The sequence below is a fragment of the Myotis davidii genome, unplaced genomic scaffold (genome assembly GCF_000327345.1).
Source record: "Myotis davidii unplaced genomic scaffold, ASM32734v1 scaffold105, whole genome shotgun sequence".
Taxonomy (NCBI): Eukaryota; Metazoa; Chordata; class Mammalia; order Chiroptera; family Vespertilionidae; genus Myotis; species Myotis davidii.
The window spans coordinates 306,062-314,342 of NW_006300371.1; positions in this window are offsets into that span (position 1 = coordinate 306,062).

Consider the following 8,281-nt stretch of genomic DNA (forward strand, 5'->3'; position numbering starts at 1 on the left):
CAGAGGCACATTAACAGTTCCTAGCATAGCATATTTTGGCTGAACTGAGGGAGGGAACAAGTAATGTGGGAATGGGAAATAAGGCTGCAAAATAGGTGAGGGTCTGTAGCAGATAATGTTAGTGCTGGCAGATCTCTGGTGTCTTTTTGTCATCCCCAATCCCTCGTGTTCTTCCAATGGCCCACACTTGGGAAACAGAGAGCTGGCAATGTCTGGGGGCTTATTTTCTTTCTACTAATAAGTTCTCTATCCAAGACTGTCCAGTCAGGAGTATAACTTTGGAGCAGGGGCGTTGACTCGTGCCCCTCAGTATCATTAGCACTTGGAACAGTGCTTGGAACCCTGTGAGTATTTAGAAAATATTTGAATGATTGAAAGCCAGGAAGTTGCAAGGTTCATTCATAGCGAAGTTTATTTTACAAATCCCCTTGACTCTTAGCATTTAGATAGAAGATTTTGGAAGATTCTAATTATGAAGGTCCTTGAATTTGCAGATAAGGAATTTACTTAGCTAGGAGAAGGGATTTCTGGTAATATGATAAGTGTTTTAATAAATTAATTTGGTGGTAGTGTGCAGGATGAACTGAAGGGTGGAAGGGTTTTGTCTGTGGTGTCCTCTCCCATCTTCCTATTCCTATTCTTGCTCTCATTCTCCCTGGGTTAGGCCTCAACCAAAGTCAGGGTCTCCTGTAGTACAGTAATAATCTAACAGCTCTTCTTACTTCCAATCTCTTCTTAAATAAGGTAGTCGCAGCAAAATAGAAAGGATCAAAGGAGATACATTTAAGAAAAGTTTAAGATGTCAGGAAATAAACACTCCTAAAAAAAATAGGGAAGTTATAAAGCATAGATTTTTATTTTTAAAGCACAGGCAATTTTCCTTCCTAGTGTTGGTCAGACAGTAAGTTTTTATTGCTCACCTGTGTGTATGTGTATGTGGCATTTTGAACACTGTAATTGTACATTGAATCCAGAGACAAAGTTAAGACTGTCATCTTGCCACCCTGTGGACAATATAATTTAGAACTAAACCCCTCAAAATTATAATACACCTTCATTATTTGAAACTCACTATTTTAGAACTGCTTATGGTTCTTCAACATCGGTATATGTAGTTATGTTCATGAAAGGGAAAGTTGAAATTAGTTTGTTTTCTGAGACATTTAAGTAAACAGAATTTTTAAGCTACAATCAATAGCTTAAAAGTTACAAAGAAAGTCAAGGATTTTTTTAAATGGCATACTTCTTTCATCCATTGATTTTTAGAGAGAGCGAAGGGACAGGGAGAGGCAAAGAGAAAGAGAAATCGATGTCACATAGATTGGTTGCCTCCTGCATTTGCCCTGATGGCCAGGAATTGAGCCAGCAACTGAGGTATATGTATATGCCCTTGACCCATGGAACCCATGACCCTTCAGTCTGAGGGCTGACGTTCTAACTACTGAGAAAACTGGCCAGGGAAACATCTGTAACACTTTCAACAATAAAGATAAATAAATAAAAAAGGAAATCCTCCATGCTTTGATGAACTCAAATTGTAATTATGTAAACAATTCAGATTTCATTATATGTTATTTAATTAGAAGGGCAGTCTGCTAAGAAATTAAACTGATAAAGTAGCTTGAATCAAAATGAAATGGTGAGCCTAGCTGGTGTGTCTCAGTGGTTGAGTGTGACCTATGAACCAGGAGGTCACAGTTTGATTCCTGGTCAGAGCACATGCCCAGGTTGAGGCTCTATCCCCAGTGGGGTGGTGCAGGAGGCAGCTGATCAGTGATTCTCTCTCATCACTGATGTTTCTCTTTCTCCCCTCCCTTTGTCTCTGAAATCAATAAGTAAAAATATTTTTTTAAAAATGAAATGGTGATTGTGAAAGAATTATTTGTTCTCTGCAATTCAGGAAATGGTTCTACAAAGTTTCCCAACAGATGAGCTGTATTTACAGCCTAATGTCGTAAGTGACTTGCGCACTTGTATTCCCAGAGGTGTCAGGAGGGGTGTGGATTTAGCATTTGAAATTTGTGTTACCAGTTAGGCAGAAATGGACTACAGTACCATTCTGATGTCAGCAATTATATGTTCTTTCTGATTGTGATATCCAGGCTGAGGAAGACAATGGATGAGTATCCATTGAACTCCTAGTCCCTTAAATTACGTGATATTTTACCTTAGGACCTTTACATTTTGGTAATGGAGAGATTTTTCAAATATAATGTGAATAATTTTATTTTTATTTATTTTCATTTAAATTCTTTATTGTTTCAAGTATTACATATATCTCCTTTATATGGGGGGCCACTCCCAACACCCAGCACATGCCCTCACCCACCCTACTGTCTGTGTTCATTGGTTATGCTTATATGCATGCATACAAGTCCTTTGGTTGATTTCTTAATCATGTGATATTTATCTTTCTCCAACTGGCTTATTTCGCTTAGCATAATGCTCTCCAGGTCCATTCATGCTGTTGTGAATGGTAAGAGTTCTTTCTTTTTTACAGCAGCATACTATTCCATTGTGTGGATGTACCACAGTTTTTTAATCCACCCATCTGCTGATGAGCACTTAGGCTGTTTCCAAATCATAGCTGTAAATTGTGCTGCTATGAACACAGGGGTGCATATATCCTTTCTGATTGGTGTTTCTGATTTCTTGGGATATATTCCTAGAAGTGGGATTACTGGGTCAAATGGGAGTTCCATTTTTAATTTTTTGAGGAAGCGCCATATTGTTTTCCACAGTGGCTACACCAGTCTGCATTCCCACCAGCAGTGCACGAGGGTTCCTTTTTCTCCAAATCCTCGGCAGCACTTGTCGATTTGTTGATGATAGCCATTCTGACAGGTGTGAGATGGTACCTCATAGTTGTTTTGATTTGCGTCTCTTGGATGATTAGTGACTTTGAGTATGTTTTCATATGTCTCTTGGCCTTCTGTATGTCCTCTTTCAAAAAGTGTCTACTTAGGCCCTTTGCCCATTTTTTGATTGCATTGTTTACCTTCCTTTTGTTAAGTTGTATGAGTTCCCTATAAATTTTGGAGATTGGGCCCTTATTGGGTATAGCATTGGCAAATATGTTCTCCCTTGCAATGGACTTTCTTATTGTTTTGTTGATGGTTTCTTTTGCTGTGCAGAAGTTTTTTATTTTGATGTAGTTCCATTTGTATATTTTCTCCTTAGTTTCCAATGTCCTAGGAGCCTAGGTAAAAATATTGCTATGACATATGTCTGATGTTTTGCTGCCTATGGAATCTCTAAGATTTTTATGGTTTCTCGTTTACATCTTTTATCCATTTTGAGTTTATTTTTGTGTGTGATGTAAGTTGGTGGCCTAGTTTCAATTTTTTGCATGTATGTGTCCAATTTTCCCAGCACCATTTATTGAAGAGACTGTCTTGACTCCATTGTATGCTCTTGCTTTCTTTGTCAAATATTAATTGAGCATAATGGCTTGGGTTGATTTCTGGGTTCTCTGTTCTATAAGTCTGTTCTTGTGTCAGTACCAGGCAGTTTTGAGAACAGTGGCTTTGTAATACAGCTTGATATCTGGTATTGTGACCCCTTCAACTTTGTTCTTCTTTCTTAGGATTTGGGGTTCTTTTTTTTTATTCCATATGAATTTTTGGAGAGTTTGTTGTAGGTCTGTGAAATATGCTGTTGGTATTTTAATGGGGATTGCATTGAATCTATAGATTGCTTTGGGTATGGACATTTTAATGATGTTGGTTCTACCAATCCATGAACACGGTATATTCTTACATTTGTTTATGTCTTCCTCTATCTCTTTTTTCAATCTCCTGTAGTTTTCCGAGTATAGGGCTTTTACTTCCATAATGTTAATGATTTTAAATATTTAAATATTTCTGAGTTTTTCTCAAAAATGCAGCATGACAAACATGATAATATACTTTGAATGTTTGGTATATCCTTTTCAAAGTTAATGTATGGGATTGTGGGTTACTATTCTAAATTATTTTTTGCTTCATTTATATCTTATATTCTACACTTGATGTATATTGTATAATTTTAAGCTAAATAGACTATGAATTATGTAAATGTTTAGGTAGGCCCATAAGCTTTGCCACATAAAAATCAGTATTTAGGTATTATTTAAGAAAAGTAACTTTCAAAATACTTCATTGTCTATTTGCTTTTTTCCTAAATAGTGGAACTAGGAGCCAGTAAAGTTAGAGTTATATTTGTTTTCTAACCTTCTTTAATGGTTTCAATATTATATTGATTTTAAACTGTAGCCCTAGCTGGTATTTTCAATAGTTAGCACGTCGGCCCAAACACCACTGAGTCATGGGTTTGTTTCCTGGTCAAGGGCATGTACTTGGGTTGCAGATTCAATCCCCACTGTGTGCAGGAGGCAACCAGTCACTATGTCTCTTTTACATTAATGTTTCCCCTCTTCTGTTCCCTCACCCTCCCTTCCACTCTCTCTAAAAAGCAATGGAAAAAATATCCCAGAGTAAGGATTAACAACAACAACAACAAAAATCTGTAAATGTCATTGAACTTAGAAAGAAATTTTTAGTCTAATATTTAGCCTATACTTAAGAAACTTTGTTATCACATAGTGGCTGCCTTTTGTGCTAGAATAGCGAGTTAGGTTTAATGGTGCTTAGCATTCCCTTTACTTTTCACACTTGGGTTCATTTTCACAAATGGAAATATAAAACCTTTTGTTCTTTGAAAAGTAATTGCAGCTTACATGACTTGGATTCTGACAAAGTAGTAACAGCTATTCCATAAGTTTTGCATGTGTGTTGGGTGCGTGTGTGCAAATTTTAATTATTTTTTAGAAAATTTTAAATACAAACTATTTATTATTAAATAAATACCTTTGATCTAAAACTTTTTTTTCTTTCTTTTGGCTTTGTTTTAGCTCACTGGAAAAGTACTTAGCTAATGACTTCTAGATCCAGAGAGTCCTTCTAGATAATCTCAAGTCTTTATTTGTAGTTCAATCTTTTAGTTGAATTAAAGTTTCTTTTGGATTCAAAATACCATGACCAGGATACATTTCTGATTTAGGATGTGTTGATATCTTGCTTTGTATGAAGCTTTTTATCTGTTTCAGGATTTAATTAATTCAAGCTTTCAAGTTCGTATTGGGACTAGTTTTACCCCAGCTATCCAAACATCAGTGTTTATCACTGATACCTTCTTATGTGGAGATACACAGATGACCCTATTAACTGGGAAGGATGGGGCCTTGCCACTCAATCACCCACTGAATAGGGCAGGCATTGACCCAGTTGCAAAGCTTAAATAGAAAGGAAGAGTATGATGGGAAGGCATTGACTACGGTCAAAGTCCCAGCACACAGATGGGGGCAGGGCTGAGGGAAAATAATCTGATGTAAGGCAGAAAGAACATAGGCTTAAGTAACTCAAACCTCTAAGCAGGCAGTTGGCATCAGGGAATTTAGGATTTGAGTGGGAATGCCTTTCCTTTATTTGTTTTCCCTTGTTTGTTTTTCTTTTTGCCATTTCAGTCCAGTTGCAATTTTATTGTCCCTTAAAATGCTCTTTGATAGACTTTCTTCTTTTTCCATTTTCAATACCTTATCAAATGTCTTTTGTTAGTTTATAGAGTATATTTTAAGAGGGCTATTTTTACCACATGTCTGTGGGAAAAAGAAAGCACATAAAATTTGTGTAAAAGCAAATCCATCACCTCATTCTCATTAGGATGGCTATTATTAAAAAAAAAAAAACAGAAAATAAAAAGCGTTGGCGGGGATGTGGAGAAATTGGGGCCCTTATGTACTATTCATGGAAATGTAAATGGTGCAGCTACTATGGAAAACAATATGGCAATTCTAGAGATAGAATTATCATATGATCCAGCAATTCCATTTGTAGCTGTGTAACGACAGAACCAGCTCAAAATGGTCCTGTCCTGTTTAGTGATCAGTACATAACCAGAACTTGAATACCAGAACCATTTCAGGAGCCAAGGGACTATTCCCAGGAAGATCTGATGTTGATGCCACTTTACCACAAATGGCCAGGGTCCTTCAATTAAAAGTTGTCACACCAGATCCAGTCAAAATGGTAGTGTAGGTAAATGTGGTACTTGTGTCCTCCCATAACTATACTAAAATTACTACAAAACTACAGAACAACCATCATTCAGAACTGCTTGAAATCAGGCTAGATGGAAGTCCTATAACTAGGGAATTAAAGAAGTAGTCACATTGATTGGTAGAAGAGTAAAGATGTGGAATGGGCTGGTCTCACACCCACATGCAGTACTTAAAAATTGGGAGGGATATCTCAGCTGCAGAAGTCTTCCTCTACTATGGAGTGAGGGCCATTGCTCCTTTTCTGAGCCCTCCCCCGACATACAGATTCGGCAAGCTGGCACCATATCCGAGACTCCATCAAACTGGCAGGTTTTGGTTTATAGCTTTGGCTTCACCTGGCCACTTAACTCCCAAGCCTAGCACAAGTAGCAGCTATCTCTGATTGCTTTGGGAAATCAAATATTGATAGGATTTTGAAAGTCATAACATATACATTGGAACAAGCATGGCTAATAAGTCATGTAATTTATCGTAGAGCCTGTTTTATCCCTTTCAGATTATATATTTGATCTTAGTGTAGGTATAAATCTACACTAGCTAATCAGGCTTATACTAAGGTAATGAAAATATGCAGGATGGCATTGGTTTGTTCTTGAAAGAGAAAAAAATGTATTTTTGCTTTATGAAATTACTGCAAACTTTACTTTTTCTTAAAGGTTCTGGCACTTAAAATTTTTAAAATTTATTTCAAATACTTTTAGACTTACAGAAGAATTGTATACATACTATAGAAAATCGATGTATATTCTTCATTCAGCTTCCACTAGTGTTAACATCTTACATCATCACAGTTCAATGAATGAAACTAAGAAATTAATATTGGTACAATACTATTAACTTTATTAGGATTTTCATAGTTTTTTTGTTTGTTTTGTTTTTTACTAATGTCTCTTTCCTACTACAAGATCCATCCAGGATATATCTACATTGCATTTAATTGTCTTGTTTCCCTAATCCTCTCAAAATCTGTGGTGGTTCCTTGTCTTTTTTTACCTTGACACTGAAGAGTACTGGCCTGGTATTTCGTTGAATGTCCCTCAATATGATTTTGTCTATTTTCCTCGTGATGATGGACTAGAGTAATGGATTTTTGGGATATTGAAATTTTTTAGAATTGTTTTATGTTTAAAATGATCATAAAGTAAAATTGACCCTTTTGGGGGGAAGGGGTTATATAGTTCTGTGAATTTTAACATGGATACATTTGTGTAGTCACCACCATAATCAGGATATAGAATAATTCCACCATCCCTCAAAAGTCCCTAGTATTCTCCCTTTACAGTCACATTCTTTCTGTAGTTCATATCCCTGCAGGCACTGATCAGTTATCCGTCATTACAGTTTTATCTCTTTAAGAATGTCATACAAATGGAATAATATAGTATGTAGCCTTTTGACATTGGCTTCTTTCATTCAGCATAATGCTTTTGAGAGATATCCAAGTTGTGTTTATCAACAGTTCATCCCATTTTATTTTGAATATGGATATACTACCAGTATGTTTACTTATCTCCCTTTTTTTTATAAGTAGTTGAGAACACATTATGTTGGCACTATAATAAACAATTTAAGTGACTTCTTTTGGTGTGAAATAGGAATTATCATTATTTCTTTTTATAGAAGTTAAAAGGCTTAGAGTTATAGGTCATACAACTGATTAACAGTGGACTTGGGACTCAAACCTAGGGCACTCACTCAAAAGCCAATTGGACTTTTAACCATTGGACTGTATGCTAGTTGCTAATATTTCTTCATTTCTGTTTTTATCAACAGTGTAATTAAAAGAAATTGAAGTTTTTATTTCTTTAACATATCCTAAAATTTCCCCATTATTCTGTTTATATTTGGTTCTTTTTTTTAGAGCAAAAATACTAATAGCAAAGTATTTTTTTCATATTGCTGGGTTTTGGTCTTCAGGGCTAAGCATTCTGTGATTCAGTCCTAAAGCAAAAAGCCAAACTAAGTAAATTATCAGTGTACCTTCAATTACGAGTTAACATTGAGTGCATCCATTTATAAGAATTAAAACGGCAACACTAAGCTTTTTCTTAATCTCTTTGTAAATAGGGATTTTAATTTGTTTTATAGATAAATAATAAATATAAAATAAATATAGATATACTCTAAATCAGGCTAGTTTATTATTGCATTTTTTTCTCTTTTAGAAAGATTTCACAACACAAG